Source organism: Sciurus carolinensis, chromosome 6 (assembly GCF_902686445.1).
Source record: "Sciurus carolinensis chromosome 6, mSciCar1.2, whole genome shotgun sequence".
Classification (NCBI taxonomy): domain Eukaryota; kingdom Metazoa; phylum Chordata; class Mammalia; order Rodentia; family Sciuridae; genus Sciurus; species Sciurus carolinensis.
The window spans coordinates 148,984,734-149,003,002 of record NC_062218.1 but is presented as its reverse complement, the minus strand read 5'-3'; the positions used below and the strand labels follow the sequence as shown (position 1 = coordinate 149,003,002).

The 18,269-nt window shown below is 39.9% G+C and overlaps 1 pseudogene; it reads right to left on the bottom strand.

Annotated features, from left to right (window-relative positions):
* Nucleotides 1-1,211: 1,211 nt before the first annotated feature.
* On the bottom strand, nucleotides 1,212-1,952 carry LOC124987410 (40S ribosomal protein S6-like; annotated as a pseudogene).
* Nucleotides 1,953-18,269: the final 16,317 nt, after the last annotated feature.

The following is an 18,269-nucleotide window of genomic DNA, read 5'->3' as shown; positions in this document are numbered from 1 at the left end:
TTCTTCTTATTATTAAAGAATCTAGAGTTGTGGCCTTTTTTGTTTTAACGCAGACTTTAAGCAGACTGACATTTTGCTTTATCACTTCCACTTGATGAATATATTTGATCTTTTTGGTTCTGACTGCCTGCTTTTCTCTACTCCACTAACATACCCCTACCTGCAAATGCTCTGTGACCGTAATGACTGACCACTGGCCATAGGACAGAGGATGAACATCAAGACTTTTATATTTACTGTATTTTTTCCATAAAGATAAGCTCCTTTGAAATACTGCCAAATGACATTAAAATCTGGGCGTCTTCTTGCCCATTCAAACTCATTCCGTAGTTCCTATTCCTATCTCCAGCCAAGCCCTCGTCCAAAGTGGTAAGTCCCTGGGAATTCACCACTTGGCAGTGGACTTGGCCAGCGCTCATCTTTGGAATGGAGCTTACATGTACTACTCCCTGAGAGTTGGAGCACGGTAGAGCAATGGGTCTCATGCTTTTCTGTGATAAGAATCTCAGCGATGTGACAATTCTGTCCCCCTCTGTGCCCTGCTAGAGGCACATTGCCAGATCCGGAAGCCAAGGTGTTACACTTCCGATTCTGACGCTAGGGCTTTTTTTTTTTAAACTAGCAATCTAATTTTTTTTACCTTTATTTTATTTATTTATTGATATGTGGTGCTGAGAATCGAACCCAATGCCTCACACATGCTAGACAAGTGCTCTACCACTGAGCCACAACCCCAGTCCACGCTAGGGCTTTTGATTAGGTTCGACCAACATGCATCAAGCTGAAAACAGACAAGAAAGTTGTCCTGGTTCTGGCATGGACAGAGGTGGTGTCCCTCCAGCAATCCCGCAGCAGGGCACAGCCCCTGGAGGCCCCAGAGCCACCTAGGTGGGCTCCAGACCAACGGCTTCCTCATCAAGCAACACTAATCGACAGCATATTCCTTTTTCTTCCTATTCCTTTCCTCCACCTTTATAACCCTAATAGACAAAGCAGTGCCCCCTCTTCCTCGGGAGATGTGCTCCAAGACCCCCCGAGGATCCCAACAACCGTGGATAGTACCAAACTCTACCTCCCATTTTTCCTAGGTATACCTACCCATCATAAGGTTTAATAAAGTTTATAAACTAGGCACAGTAAGAGATAAATAATAACTAACCAAAAATTTATTTTTTTGAAGGTCAGATCTTACTTGTTACTCTTAAAAATTCTTATTTTTGACTGGACTCAGACTCAGAAGTAGAAGCTCTCAGAAAGGATGGCCTGTGTGTCTTGGCAATCTGTTCCTGGAGTTTTTCTTTGGCTTCTTTCATTCTCTTGGCCAAAAGTTTGGCATATTCTGCAGCCTCTTCTTTTTCTTAGTACGCCGTTTCTTCAGAGCCATACGCCGGCGCTTGTGTTGCAGGACACGTGGAGTAACAAAACGCTGGATCTTCGGTGCTTTGGTCCTAGGTTTTTTACCTTCCTTGTTTAAGGGTTTTCTGACAACATGTTGGCAGACATTGTCTTCCTTAGATAGATTGAAAAGTTTGCAGATTCTACTAGCTCTTTTGGGCCCCAGTCCACGAGGTACAGTAGAATCCATAAGTCCAGGAATATCCTTCTCTCCTTTTACAATAACCAAGTTAAGAACCCTCAGATCAGCATCCACAATGCGACCTGGAGCAGATTTGCACTCTCTCTCCAGTACACCTTGGTCTGTAACCAGAGTGCCCCTTACTCAGTAGCAGATGAACTCGGCGATGGGTCAAGACACCCTGCTTCATAGGGAAGCTTTGTTTGTCATTCCTGCCACTGATTCGGACCACATAACCCTTCCATTCTTCACCCTGAGCGTCAGCAGCAACTTCTGTGGCCCTACGCCTCTCATAAAAAGTACAAAGTTTGCATTCATCGTCCACTTCAATGAGTTTCTGACAGCCAGTGGCTGGGAGGGAAATATTCAGCTTCATTTTGGTGCAGCTGATCTCCCACCCAAAAACTTATTTTGAAAGGTATCCTTTCTCCTTCACCAACTTCAACTCTGCCAGCTATGTGGTAGCAGCTTCATCAACAGAGGTAGGCTCCCCATTTTTAGGTTTTTCAGTCCAAAAACCTGTTCCTGAATCCACGTGACCATGGCTTACTTGCAGCAAATGGCATGGTGTCATTTCAGTGGATCCCTTGCTGAAGTCTTCTGTGTGAATTAATGGCGCAACACGCAGCCTTCAATTAGAACATGCCCTCTGTTCACGTGCCCCACCAAACTTAATGCCTTTTCCATCCCGGTAGCCATCTGTCACGGGCTGTGGCTGTACCTCGCTTGGTTTAAAGTGCAACAGCACAAATTTCTTTTTCCTTCTTCACAATTTCACAGGTCAATGATGGTTTCTTCTTATTGTAGATCTTAGAAAACTTGGCATCAGATCTTGCATCTTCTTCTCTCATCAAGTTCAGAACTTTCACTTCTTCACATAAAGGGAAGCACTTTACTGCTGCCCTTGAGCATATCTGATCCACGGGCACGACTACTCTTGTGCTTTGGGGCCACTACTAAGACCAGTAAGGGTCACTTGAACAAAGCACTGCCACACCCAACAGTCACCCTGGCAACTGGGGTAAACTAAGTGGGGATGGAGTGAGATTTTGTCATGCTACTCAACAGTGCAGAAGTTTTAAGAGTTTATTAACTGTTGATTTTTAGAGTTTTCCATTTAACATTTTCAGACCAGGGTTGACTATGGGTAAAGGAAAAGCAAAATCAGGGATGAGGGGAAACTAGCACGTTGGCAGAAAATGATCTCCATTAATCCCATCCTTTCTGTGGTCTTTGCAATGTGACTTTAAAGCTTCTGCCATCAAAAAAATGGAACCCACTTTTCTACCTCGTGAGGGTAGCTGGGTCTTCCTACTTCCTTTAGCTGATCAACTGTAGCAAATGCAATACCGTGTCAGTTCTGATTCTAGCTCTGAAAAGACTGTGTACTGCTGCTAGTTTCCACGTGAATAAGCCCAGGCTCGCCTGCTGGAGAAAGAGCTGTCGTGGAGGATGACCTATTTCCCTAGAGTCACAGCCACCCAGCTGGCCTGACGTCCACCATAGGCATGTGAGAGCCCAGTCTTGAAAAGCAATTCAGTCAACCAAGAGATTCCTGAACAATAGCAAATGGTTGTTCTCGCCAGCTACTGGTCTGAGGATATTTTGTTACCCACCATAAACAACTGATAAAATAACTGACTGCATTAAATCTTTCTCCATTACTGGTTTTCTGACTGAACAGATTGATAAAAGGAAACCAGTTAAGAATTCAAATTCCCAATTCAAGCACTCTGGGCAATTTTGATACATGTGGTTTCAGACCATTCTTTGCCCAACACAGTTTTCAAGGGAAAGAGATTAACTTAAGGTAATTTATAGATAAGATTGTCTTTAAGCCAAAACTCACTCTGTTTAAATATTTGGCGACAAATTCCAATGTCAAGTGAAGGTCACGTCATTGTTTGGGGTCATTTTTCTCATAATTGCTAGCCTTGCTCCCTCAAGCTGCAGTTTTTAGTTACCCTTTTATTTCTTGCTCAGAAGAAAAAAATAGTAGCCGGTAGATATTTCCGCCCTACCCTCGTCCTTACCAAGATACAACTGCCAAAAATTGTACATGCTCCAGGTTTACGATGGTATGTCTCACTGTACATGTGGGCTGTGGCGACCACATTCAAGCCAGTGAACATACCACCCGTCTCCTCACATGGCTACGTTGGTGTGTCAGCATGACGAGGACCCAGACCTGCTGTCCTAGCAAACTTCAAGTAGACAGTCACTGTGGAGCTCATGCTGTACACAGGGTTCAAAACTTGTTCATCTCCTAAAAAGTTTCTGCCCTTTAAGCAAAATCCCCCTAATTCCCATATCCCAGCCCCTGGCAATCACTTTTCTACTGTTTCTGTGAATTAAACATCTCTCTTTAGATCCACACGTATGTGGGATGGTGTGGTACTTGTCCTTCTGTGTCTGACTTATTTCCTCAGCATCAGGTCCTCTGGATTCATTCCTGCTGCCAATGTGCCTTTCTAAGCCTGATTTTTATGCAAGTAAAACCCTCCCCACTCCCAACCCCAGGTTACCTCGCCCCAGAGCGTTTAAATTTTCACCTCTGGCCCTTTGGAATTTTTGATTCACTGCCATACTGATCTTGGATAACCCAGCTCTACTCTGCGACATTATGGAAGTCACGAAGCTCTCAAAACCCCAATTGTCTTAGCTGCAGAGTAAAGATATGTTGCAAAAAATAAGTGATAAAGTTCATAAACTATGTGTAGAATTATAGAATAAAAAACAAAATGCCATGCATTTAGTAGGGACCCAAATCCCCAGGTTCCAGACTTTTAGGAAAGAGTGGAAAGCACCTTTACAAAATGGTAGTCAGAAGGCACCCCTGCCCATAGCAACCAACATAGCCAGTCACCTGCGGCTGTGTGGGGAAGCCCTCAAGGAAGCCCCCACAAGGCTGATGGAATCTTCTGCCTTCACCCAAAGTTTTTCTAAAGGAAAGAAGTTAAATTCCTGGTGCCCCGGGAGAATCACTGTGGACGCTGCCCCGTGCTTGTCCAGCTGCCCCTCGACCTCCATCTCAAGGTCACTGGCACAAAAGCAGCGGAGAATAGAGGGGGGAAGAATCTTAGAGGACAGAGTGGGCTTAGAACACCACGTGCTCTGCAGAAGCCACTTCTCATCCCTCTTTACATGTCTCTCCTCTCCACGTCTGTGCTTGGGGACAGAGGGAGGAAGTCCAGGTGGCTGGAGGACAGGGGGATGCCAGGGAGGAGCACTTTCCCTCCCTTCCCAAACATGAAGTGCAGCCTTTCTGGATCCCAACTCCCTCCAAAACACTTCTGCTAGGGTTTGCACGAGCGTCCCTGCAAAAGCTCCTGTGCTAAAGGCTTGGCCACCACCCTGACGCATTCCCGGGAGGTATTGAAACCCTCCAGCGGAGGTCTTTCCAGTTTTCGTGCGTGTACACTTCAATTTCTTCGATCACTTTTAAACACCTATCTTTACAGTCTGTGCAAATATAGAAGCAGTATCCATTGTGTTTGAGATTTCAATTACAAGATAGCGTATCTACACCCATGCACATGCGCACACACATCAGTGGAGACAACTCCATTAGAGGGAGTGCATTTCATGTCTGTAATGACTTCATGTCATGGCGCCTGGGAAACAAAAGAGAGGAAGGAGTTCAGGTCCCAAAATCTCCTTCCAGAGCATGCCCCCATGCCCTGACTTCCTCCCCTCCACTCCCTTCCCACCATGAGGGGATCAGCCCGGCTGTACCAGGTGCTGCCCACCATGATACACTTCCTTGTCACAGGCCCAGAAGCAATGGACCCAGCGGGCTGTAGACCAAAACCTCTGAAACCAGGAGCCCAAATTAATCTTTCCTCTTCTTCAGTCGATTTATCTCCAAGTATTTGTTACGCTCAGGGAAAGGTGACTAACGTAGCTCCCTCACTACTTGGGGCAACAGTAGCAGCATTTTTTCTTATTTGGGATTCACCTCACGCCACTCCCATCCCAAATAAAGTAGCTCTTTTAAAGACAAGATGTGCACTCCCCAAGAGGGATCCCAAGAATGGAGTCATCTCCACTGATGTGCACAAATATACAATATTCTGTTGTTGAAATCTCAAATACAATGAATACTGTATATTCCTGTAGATGATAACTATAAGATTTAAAACTCCATTGAAAGAATTTGAAGTGAGCAGACACCAAAAAAAAAAAAAAAAATGCAAAGGCATCCCATGTTCATGGACTGGAACAATATTGTTAAAATATCCACACTACCCAAAGTGATTTATAGATTTATGCAATTCCCACCAAAATATCAATGACATTCTTCATGAAGCTTTAAAAAAAAAATTCTAAATTCTTGTGGAACCACAAAAGACTCCAAATAGACAAAGCAATTTGGGGCAATGAGAACAAAGCTAAAAGCATCACAATATCTAGTTTCAAAATATACCACAAAGTTATAGTAATCAAAACAACATGGTGTTGGCAAAAAAATAAAGACACATAAGACCAAGGGAACAGAATATTGATCCCAGACATAATTCCACACAATGACAGTCAAATGATTTTTGAAAGAAATGTGATTTTTAAAACAAATATATATTGGAAAAATGACAATCTCTTCAATAATTGATACTGGGAAAACTAGTCCTTTACATGAAAAAGACTGAAATTTGATCTCTTTCACTCTATACAAAAGTCAACTCAAAGTGGACCAAAGACCTAAATGTAAGATCTGAAACAACTAAAAAAAAAAAAATAATAATAATAATAATAATAATAATAAATAATACTAATAATGACACAGGGCAAACAATTCAAGATGTCAGTATAAATAAGTATGTGGGGGACAAGATCTTTAAAGCAAGAATAAGCAAATGAGATTACAAATTTTAAAACTTCTGCAGAGAAAAGTAAACCATGAACAGAGTAAAGAGACAACAAGAAAATATTCACCAACAATTCATCTGACAGGGTTAATATTCAGAATAATATGGAACTCAAGACAATAAGTTTGTCCAATTTTAAAATGGGCAAAGGATGTGAATAGTAGCTTCACAGAAGGTCAAATGCCCAGCAAATTTAATGGGAAAAAAATGTCCGTCATTAGTTTTCAGGGAAATGCAAATTTAGATTGTAGTAAGATGTCTTCTTACCCTAGTAAGGCTATTATCAAAAAAGACAAAATAAATATTGGCGAGGATGTGGGGAAAAGGGAAGTCTTAATACGTTATTGGTGTGAATATCAATTAGTGCAACCATTATGGAACACAATACAAAGTCCTTTCAGAAAACTAAAACTAGACCTACCATAGGATCCAGCAATGCTACTTCTAGGTAAATACCCAAAGGAAGTTGTAGCTGCGTATCAAAGAGATGCCTGCACTATTCACGACAGCCAAGTATGAAATTAACCTAAATGGACAAATAATGAGAATGTGGTTTTCACCTACAACAGAATATCATTCAATCCTTTGAATAAAAGGAAATTCTATCATTTGCAGAAAAATGATAGGATTTCTTAAGCAAAATAAGGCAGATACAGAAAGACAAATGCCATATACTCTCTCATATAAAGATGCTAAAAACTCTAAAAGTAAAATAAAAAAATAAAAAGTAATTTTTAAGAAGATGCTAAAAATTTAATCTGTCTATAGAAAGATCACTGGAGGTTGGACAGGGGTAGGAGGAGATGGAGAGAGGGCAACTGGTTAGGCACCAAAGTACAGTCAGAGGAGGAAAAAGCTCTAGGGCCCTCCAGCACAGTGAGGGGGCTTCATTCACAACAACCCACAATATATGGGATGGGCAACTGGAAGACAGGAGATTGAAGTCGCCACACACCAAGTAATGGTAAAAAAAATAGAAATATTAGATCCTGATTTGATCAGAAATGCTTAAAGATAGATATATTAACTACCCTGATTTGATTATTATACATTGTATGCTTGTAATGAATTATCACTGTACCTCAAATATGTATAATTAAAATGAAAGTAAAATACATGCTATTTAATCTCATTTTTACTTTTTAGTAAATATTCTACAATGTCATTTTAAGACTATATCTACAAATATTTACATATATACTATAAATGTACTACATACGCATTTGTACTGTCTCTGTGTGTGTGTGTGTGTGTGTGTGTGTGTGTGTGTGTGTGTATGTGATCAATTTGTAATTTTCTGTTGTTAGATTCCTAGGCCGTTTGCAGTTTAACAAACCAAGAGGATAAAAACCTTGTATGATCTTTTTCCCTTCCCCAGTCATATTTATAGAGTAGTAGCTGAGTTAAAAGATAATGTTCACATTTAATGCTGTAGTATATTTTGCCAGATTGCTCTCAGGGCTGAACCTATACACACCCCCAAGGGAAACAGGAAAGGGGCTTTGTGAGCTCCAACGGGAAAGAAAGAAGTATCCGTCAGAAGACCCGGAGGTCTCTCTCTACACACTGGAGCTTTGTTTTTCCTTCTAAATAAGCTGGTCTCCTTGTTGTCCTTTTGTGGGCTTGGAACAGCTCTGCCTCTTTCTTCACCTCCTCCTTGATGCTTCCTGAGGCATCAAAATAACAGCTATCACAAGAGATCATTCCACATTTTATGGACTCCCTCTCCTGCGATCCCAGGCCTAGGTTGCTCTGCTGTGCAAGTGCTGGAAGGTCTATAAAGAGAACACTGGATACCTTGAAAGCCAGAAAAAGGATTGGTGCTATACCCACTCTTTAAGAAGTACATAATGATGCTCTATTTGGAGTTTATCTGAAAAACTACATTGAAAAATTACTTATGAAAGATGGCAGAGCAGATCTAATCAGCAATCCTTGACCCCTCCAATCTTTTACAAGAAGGAATAAAAGAACAGCTGACCAGAAAGTGACAGAGTAAATACTCTAAAGCTCAATATTAGACAATCTGAGACTTGGAGGTACTTGGAGTTTGGTTACTAGAACAGAAAAAAGGAAGAATTCCTTGACCCTGAATCCTGACTGAGGTGGGAGCAGTAGGGAAGGGCAACAAAAAGAGGGAAAGAAAAAGTATCTGAATTTACTTCCTTAACAGCTGGAAAGAAAGGCATACTGAGTTAAAAATCCAACAAGAATAGCAAAGACCAAGAAAGAGATCAAGGAGTTTAACTCAGATTGGGTACTGTCAGCTGGGCCAGGAATGGCAGCCATTTTGTAGAGTCCACAGCTGGTCAGCCTCCCTAGAAGAAATTAAATCCGCACAGTTTCGCTCCACCTTCAGACAGCAACAAATTAAAGCAGAGGGAATACCTCAGAAGCAGATGGTCTCAGTCACCCATCTAGAAGGAATTTGTGAAGGAATTGCTGCTAGCTGAAGGTTACTGAAACTAACTCCCACACCTCAGGCTAGGGGAGTGGGGTGGAGCTGACCCAAAAGCCAACTCCTCCCAGGGCGAGCCAGCCCCAACCCAGCACTCCACACAGCCTCTGCCGCAGCTGCAGCAAAGACAGGCCAGCTGATGTCCTAACCCCATCACAGTGATGGGTAAAACCACGGAGAGCTGCTCCAAGCAGGAGAGGCTCCTGGGCCACAGAGGGTCCACAGAGAGACCCCACCTGCAGGCAGCTGCCAAGTGCTCAGACAGCACTTCCTCCAAAGGGAGCTCAGCAGCCGGCAGTGGGCACACCCCCTTCACAACCACAAGCAGCAGAAACTCAGACACAGGTGGGCCTACCAACTCCATATCCCTGTCGCAGGGATGGTACCCTAGTGATCTAAGTGAGCCAGTGGGGAGGCCACCTGCACACAGAGAGCCCACAGTCACAGGTCCCACACTTGCAGATGCCATTTTAAAGAAGGCCGTGTGAAGGACTGGTGCAGTCTCCTGCAGCACTCAGCATGACAGTCCTGAGCCCTGCACCCTGTGCTCCTCACCCAGTAGGAACAGGAGATCCGATACAGCACTCTCCAACCACGCAGGCTCCGGCCCCTGAGCTGATAAAATAGAACCAGCTAGTGAAAATTCATAGCCACCAGGGAAATAGCTCCTGTGGCCCAGCACCTCTAGGATGATCCACAACTGAAGAGTGAAGAGCATCTTCTAAAGGTCCCAAATCCTGATGAAATCCAAACAAGGAGGACCAAGACATTTCTGTACTCCGTCGTGGGTAATTATAAATACCTCTGATCTTAGATATATTATTCCTTTGTTTTGAGTCAATAGTTGTCTTCCTAGTGTTCAATAATGTGCTCACAACCCATTTGATTGTATTTCTTCTATTCTTTTAAAGCATGAGCTAGAATCCTTTTCTCATAGCTCAGGTTTACACTTGCTCCTCTTAGTCCCTATTTTCCCTCTTGCATTACCTAAAACTGCTGCAAATCCCACCCCCATCCATCTTTTTCACCTTGGTTTATATTATTCTTTTTTGATATTTCTTTCCTTTGCTTGTTTTTTCTCTTCTCCCCTTGTCAGCTCCTGTATAATGTAAGAGTAATTTTATTATCTTTAATAACTACTTTCTCCACCTATCCCAGAATATTACTATAATTTTATACCTAGATTGCAGGAACTGTAGAGAACATTTTCAAAAAGTTTGTTTTACCTAAGGTTGATTAGTACATAGCTTTGCTCTGAAGTAATTAGTAAATAGGGTGTAGCGTCTTCTCAAGGTGGTGCTTATACCGAGAACAGCAAAGGGCACAGGTTGTGTGAAAGTATCAATACCCGGATGTTCTCCCAGATCAAGGAATTTAAGAAAGAAGCTTACTAAATAATCCCTTGCATAAAAGTAGAAGCAATAATCATCCCAGCAGATTGGTAAACATAAAAAAGCAAGTGAACAAACCATCCTAAACAGCCCACCACACCTTAACACTAATCCCACTGACACCACAGTGAAGAAATGTCAGAGAAAGAATAAGGAAAGTTCAGCTACGATGTTCCCTGAACTAGAAGAAGATATAAGAAAGGAACTTAGAAAATATGGGAAGTGGAAGACCATTTCAATGGAGATTCTGAAAAAGAACTAAACAAATCCTGGAAATGAATGACTCAATAAATCAAATTACAAATTCAGTGAAAAGCATTAGCAATATATTAGACTATTTGAAGACATTCTTAGGCCTTGAAAACAAAAAGTTTATAATCTTCAAAACAAAGAAAAGATACTAAGAGACCATCACCAGAATATTCAAGAAATCTGGATAATATTTTGAGACCAAATCTAAGACTTATTGGTACAAAGGCAATAAAATATTAGCTAAAGGAATGCACAACCTTTTCAATTAAATACTATCAAAATTTTCTCCAAACCTGAAAAACAAGTAGAAATCCAAATATAAGAGGCATTTTTGTTCCCAGATAGGCAAGATAAAAATGATCCTCTCCAAAACACCTTATGATTAAAATGCCTAGCATACAGTGTAAGTATAGAATTTTCAAATCTGTAAGAAAAAAATGACGGTTCACATTTAGAGTTAATCCAATGACGATATCAACTAATTTCTCAACCGAGACCCTAAAAGCCAGTATAGCTTGGAATAACATTACCAAGCCTGAAAGAAAACAGGTGGCAATCAAGATTGCTATCTCCAGCAAAATTATCTTTAATAATTGCGGAATAAAAATCTTCCATAAGCAGAAACTAGAAGAATTCATAACCCTTAAGTCTGTACTATAAATCATACTCAATGAAATACATCATGCAAATGAAAAATAAAAATGAGGTCCAGTGTAGGGGAAAATCTCATTAGCAAGGCAGTAAATTAAAGATAATCATCTGAATTAAACATTAGAAATAACTCAAAATGGCAAGAAAAATCATCTCTGGAATACTGAATATAAAGGTCTAAATTTACTAATCAAAAGAGATTGACAAAATATATTAAAAAACAAGACCCAATCATGTGTTGTTTATAAAAAACTACTCACCCTACAGGCAAAGACATCCACAGGCTGAAGGGGAAAGATATATCATGCAAATGAAGACCGAAAGCAAGCAGAGGTAGCTACTATTATATCAAACAAAATAGACTTCAAGCCAAAATTAATCAGAAGAGACAAAAAAGCTCACTTCATATTGGTTAAGGGAATAATCCAAAAACAAGAGATAATGATTGTAAATATTTATGACCCAAATGTCAGTGCTCATATGTACATGAAACAAACCCTTCTCAATATAGAGAATCAAATAGACAAAATTGTAATACTGGGCTAGTTCAATTCACCTCTGAATTAGATAAATAATCCAGACAAAGACTCTTCAAAAGCAAAATACTATTCATCAAATGGACCTAACAGACATCGAGGGAATATTTCATTTATTCAGAAACTGAATTCACTTTTGTCAGAAGCACATAGAACTTTCTTGAAAATAGAGCATACTTTAGAGCATAAAGCAAGTCTTAGCTAATACAAAAAAAATAGAGATAATTTCCTTGCATCCTATTAGATTTTAATGGAATGAAATGAAAAAAATTGACAAGATAAAAAACATGTTAACACCATCAGGTTAAATACATTTTTAATAAGGAATGAATCATAGAAGAAATCAGGGGCAAAATTTAAAAATTCTTAGAAACACGAGAATAGCGATACAACACATAAAAATGTCTTAGACAGTATGAGGGCAGTTCTAAGAGGAAATTTTGCAGTACCAAGTTCCTACATTTAAAAAAAAAAAAAAAAAAAAAAAAAAAAAAAAAAGATTCCAAATAACCATTATACCCTAAAAAAGAGAATTCCAAAATCAATAGAAGATCAGAGTTAAAACAATGAAATTAGAATTAAAAAGTACAAAGGATCACTGCAATAAAGAGTTGATTCTTTGAAATGATAAACAAGATTGACAAACCTGAAGCCAAACCAAAAGAGAAAGATGTCAGGGGCGGGCTCTGAGGGCCCCAGAGCCACACCGTGGCCTGATCTCTAAGATGGCGCCTGGCAGCTTGCCAGACATAGCTGCACTCATAAACAAGTTTTAGGAAGTAACTCTGGTTGGCTGTTGTACATGAGGCGATCCTGGTATCTGCCTGGAGACTGTTCCTTGATAGGCTGACTTTCCTGGTAGTCTACTCTCTGATAGGCTGAGGTTCTCAATATAAGTCTGAGACTTGTGGAATAAACCCCCTTTTGGTTCCTGTGATCAAGAAAAGCGTGTGCGTTGTGATAGAAAGACCCAAATCAACAGATGAAAAAGGAAAAAAAAAAAGATTATCCACTGACATTTCTGAAATTCAGAGAATCATTGGAGTCTATTTTGAAATTTTCCAATAAACTATAAAATCTAGAAGACAGTGCCAAATTTCTAGACACATGTGACCTACTCAAATTGAACCCTAAGGATATAGAAAACTTAAACAGATCATTTAATCTCATTACAATGACATTAAAGAAATGAGATTAAAGCAGCAATAGAAAGAGCTTTCCAACAAAGAAAATCCTGAGAATCCTTCTGGTCCTGAGAAAGTTCTATCAGGCCTTCAAAGAATAATTAATGTCAATGCATGTCAAATTATTCCATGAAATAGAAAAGGAAGTAACACTGCCAAATTCATTCTTTGAAGCCAGTATCATCCTGCTACCAAAATCAGACAAACACATCAAGGAAAGAAAACTTCAGACCAATATCCCCGATGAACATATATGTGAAAATCCTTAATAAAATATTGGTAAATGACATTAGAAGACACGTGAAGAAGATAATACATCATGATCAAGTGGGTTCCATTTCAGGGATGCAAGTTTGGTCCAATATAACCAAATCAAAAAATGTAATTCATCACAATCAATAGATGCAGAAAAAGCACTCAAAAAGATCCAGTACCCATTCATGTTTTAAAAAAAAAAAAAAAAAAAAAAAAAACCCTGGAGAAACTACAGATAGAAGGAACTTACCTCAACAATGAAAGGCTATAGAGGACAAACTCAAGGCCAACATCATACTAAAGGGAGAAAAATAAAGCATTTTCTCAGAAACTCTCACTACTCCTATTCAACATAGTCCTTGAAACTCTAGCCACAGTAACCAGGTAAGAGAACAATAATAAAGGGACTGAAACAGGAAAATTGAAGTCAAATTAACTGTTCTCTGATGACAGGATCCATTTAGAAGATCCAAAAAACTCCACCAGAAGACTTCTAGAGCTGATCAACAAAATTAAGCAAAGTACCAGGATACAAGATCAACACACACAGATCAATCGCTTTCCCATACTCCAATAATAAACCAGCTGGGGAAAAAAAAAAAAAAAAAAAAAAAAATCAAGAAACCTATCCCATTCACAATAACCTCAAAAAAATAAATAAAAATACTTGGAAATAAATTTAACCAATTAAGTGAAAACCCTTTACAATGAAAACTCTAGAACACAGAACATTTTATTTTAATTTCAAGTTTTATTGCTGTAAATTGAAAGCACTCATTAAATCCAGGTGTCCACAGTTTCTTGTGTAATATACATAAGAAAACCCGTCAAACTCTGAGCGCACTTTAAAATTTACTTTTCAAAAGTAAGTCGTTTGGAAATAAGAAATTCAAATCTCTATGTACACTATCTAACAAAGATAATGAAGGATTAATAATAACTTCCATAAGCATGCCAAAGTTCTTCATTTTTCCTATTTCCTCAGAAGAAAAAAATTGAAACGACCTTAGAAGATAGAAAAATCTCCCACGTTCTTTAATATCGTCAAAATGACCATAGTACCAAAAGTGTAATACAGATTCAATGCAATACCCATCAAAATTCCAGTGACATTCTTCACAGAACTATAAAAAGGTTCTAAAATTTATTTGGAAGAATAAGAGATCCAGAATAGCCAAAGCAATCCTGAACAAGAGTGATGCTTTAGGCATCACAAGACCAGAACTCAAATTACACTACAGAACTATAGGGGGAGAAAAACAGCATGCTGTTTCCACCAAAGAGAGCCATGAAGACTAATAGACACAAAGACAAATCCACAGATACAGTCTAATTTGATATACAACAAAGGTACCAAAAACATTGGAGAAAAGACGGCCTTTTTAACAAGTGGTGCTGGAGAAACTGGATATTCACATGCAGAAGAATTTTAAAAATATATGATTTTATACACACACACACACACACACACACACACACACACAGAGAGAGAGAGAGAGAGAGAGAGAGAGACATACACACAGTGGAATATTACTCAGCCTTAAAAAAGAATAGAATTATAGCATTTGCCAATAAATGGATGGAACTGGAGAATATCATGCTACGTGAAATGTCAGTCCCAAAAAAACCAAAAGTCAAATGTTTTCTGATATGCAGATGCTAATTCACAATGGGGAGAGGGTGGTTAGGCAAGAACAGAGTTACTTTAGGTTAGGTAAAAGGGATTAAAGGGAGTGGAGAGGTATGGGAAAGGGAAGGATAGTAGAATGAGTCAGACACTGTTACCCTGTGTACGCATATAACTATACAACCACTGGGATTCTACATCATGTATAACCCAAAGAATGAGAAGTTATACTCCATTGCATATGAGGTATCAAAGTACATTCCACTGTCATGTATAACTAAAACAAATTTTAAAAATTAAAAAGAATAAAACTGGATCCCTATTTTTCACCCTGCACAAAAGTCAATGCAAAGTGAATCAAAGACCTAAGCATTAGAGAAACTTTGCACCTGCTAAAAGAAAACAGGCCCAACACTCCAACATATTGGCATAGGCTTCAACTTTCTTAACGAGACTCCTGAAGTGTAAGAAATAAGATCAAGAATCAAGAAGAGAAACAGCATCCAATTAAAAACTTCTGCACAGCAAAGAAAATAAGAGCACGGAGAGAGACCCTACAGAATGGAAGATCTTGGTCAGCTACTCTTCCAACATGAGATTAATATCCAAAATATATAAAGGATTCAAAAAGCTTAACACCAGAAAAGACCCAATTAACAAACAGGCCAAAGAACTAAATGGACATTTCACAAAATACAAATTATCAACAAATATATGAAAAAATGTTCAACATCTCTAGCAATCAGGAAGATGCCAGTCAAAAGCATAGTGATATTTCATCTTATTCCACTCAGAATAGCAATTATCAAATATACAAATAACAAATGCTGTCAAGGTTGTGAGGGAAAGGTGCATTCATGCATTGCTGGCAGGACTGCGGATGAGTATAACCCCTTTGGAAAGCAGTATGAATATTCCTCAAAAAACTAGGAATGGAACCACCATATGACCCAGCTATCCCATTCCCTGCTGTTCACCCAAAACAACTAAAGTCAGCATGCCACAGTCATACAAGAACATCAGTATTGACAGCAGTTCAGTTCACAATAGCCAAGCTCTGGGACCAACCCAAGTGCCTGTCAGCAGTAGAATGGATAAAGAACAGGGTATATATACACAATGGAGTTCTATTCAACCTTGAAGAATGAAATTGTAGCATTTGCTGGTAAATGGAGGAAATGGAGAACATCATGCTCAGTGAAATAAGCCAACTCAGAGAATCAAGGGTCAAATGCTTTACCTCACATGTGGAAGCTAGAGCAAAAGGTAAAAGCAGGAGCAGGGAATCCACAAAAATAGAAGGGAGCTCAGTGGAGCAGAGAAAGGGAATTCAGGAGGAGGAAGAAAGGATGGAGAAAAAGGAACAGCAGGACGAAATGACCAAATGATGCTCGGTACGTTTAGGAACAGACCGCAGTGAATTTCACCTCTATGTATATCTACAAAGCACTCACTTTAAAAATAACCCTAAATAAATAGAAAGAAGACCAGTAGAGGAAGGAGAAAAGGAGAAGGGGAGAGGGGAGAGAATGGTGAAGTACTGGGGGCTGAAGTGGAGCAAATTATATTCCATGTTTGTACAATTTTGTCAAAATGAACCCCAATCTTAGTACAATAATATACTAATAAAAAATACATCATGTGGCATTACTCTCAGTTCTTACTCATAGTGTACCAGGTCAACCCTGTAGGCAGCTACAGTTTTGCACAACAAAACATTACAAAACTTAGTTTATAGTAGAAAGCACTTATTTACTTGCTCCCAGGACTTTAGATCGCTGACTGGGCAGCTAATAACTTCAGGTCTCTTTCCTTCTGCTCCATTTCTCTCTCGAACTCGAACTCGAACTCAGACTGAAGGGGCAGTGGCAATATGGAACAGGTACTTCTCAGAAAGACCTAGGAAATTAATTCTTCCAATATCCCCCTAGCCAAAACAAGTCACATGACCAAGCCAACATCCATGGATCGGGTCCTTCCTTCCCATTGTAGGGACCCAGGGCCAAGAGAGGAAGTGAAGATCTGAGAACAGTTATTCGATCTATTACATCATGTCAATTGTTAAGACACTGAAATACTTCCAGGGTGGTTGGTACAAAGGCATCTCCTCTTATCAAGACTATAGGGACCCTAACAACCCTGCCCAGCTGTAGGCATCAAAGTCACAGGCCTCTGAGCAGAGTCTGCATGGACTTGGGCTGCTGCTTCTGGCTGAGTGTGATGAGCGAAGATGGTGGTGGCAAGGCCAACCGGCTAGCCTGGAGGGACTCACCACTGGTGAGAGACTGAGGCAAGCAGTGTGCTCGGTCTGCCCCTATGTCCCTAGCCACAGGGTCAAGGCCAAATGGGAACCATTGGCATCTAGATATACAACCACCCTCAGCTCAACAGACAGCATCCCTCATACATACACACACACACACACACAGACACACACACACAGTGTAAGAAAAATATGCAGGAGTTTAGGGCCCTAATTACCATCCATTGTCTTTGATGCCTCATGTCCTTTCACACCGAGATGGGACCACTCAGCCAAAGGCAGTTGCCCTGGGCAAGGACATGGACAAAATCCAAAACTCAACAAGTGACTTGGAATTATGATTCAATAAGTGATACACACCATAATTGACACTATTTTCCAAGAATTTTTCTTAAAAAAAAAAAAAAAAACTACAAAATGGATTTTTAAATTTAGTTATCTTCTATTTAAATGCCTATTCTGTTATTAACATTTTGATCACCATCCAGACCTACTGTCTACTGTATTGCCGGGAGCAAAATAATTTTATGTCCTTTTACTTTCTCTCCTGTGACCTCTTACCTTCCACAAAGGAATTCCTTTCTTCCTACCATAATACCTGCATGCCAGAAAATAGCAGGTTCTGGTAAAGATTTGAATCACCAACCGGTTTGGCTGGTATAGACTTTCAAGATTATATTCAGGTTTCGCTTCACACCTGAGAAAACTGGAAGCTGAATGTTATGGTTTAAATTTTAAGTGTTACCCTAAAGTTCATGTATGAACTTACAAGAAAGTTTAGAGGTGAAATTATTAGGTTATGTGTTTTACTGTAATTGGTACCTTAATCCCCATAGGGATTCGCTTGGTGGTAACTGTAGGCAGGTAGGGTGTGGCTAGAGGAGGTGGGTCAGTGGGGGTCACGCCTTTGGGGTATATATTTTGTCCTTGAGCAGAGCTCTCTCTGCTTCCTGGTGCCATGTCCTGAGGCATTTTTCCGTGCCGCACTCTTCCACCCTGGGCTGCAAAGAATGGGGTCTACCATCTGTGGACAAAGACCTCTGGAATCATGAGCTTCAAAAAATAAAAATAAAAAATAAAGTAAAATCAACTTTTCCTCCTTGAACTGTTCTTGCCAGGTCTTTTGGTCATAGAATCAAAAAAAAAAAGAGAAAAATCTGATTAAAATACTGGGTAGGGGACCTGACTTGCCCAGGAGCCAGGATTTGGAC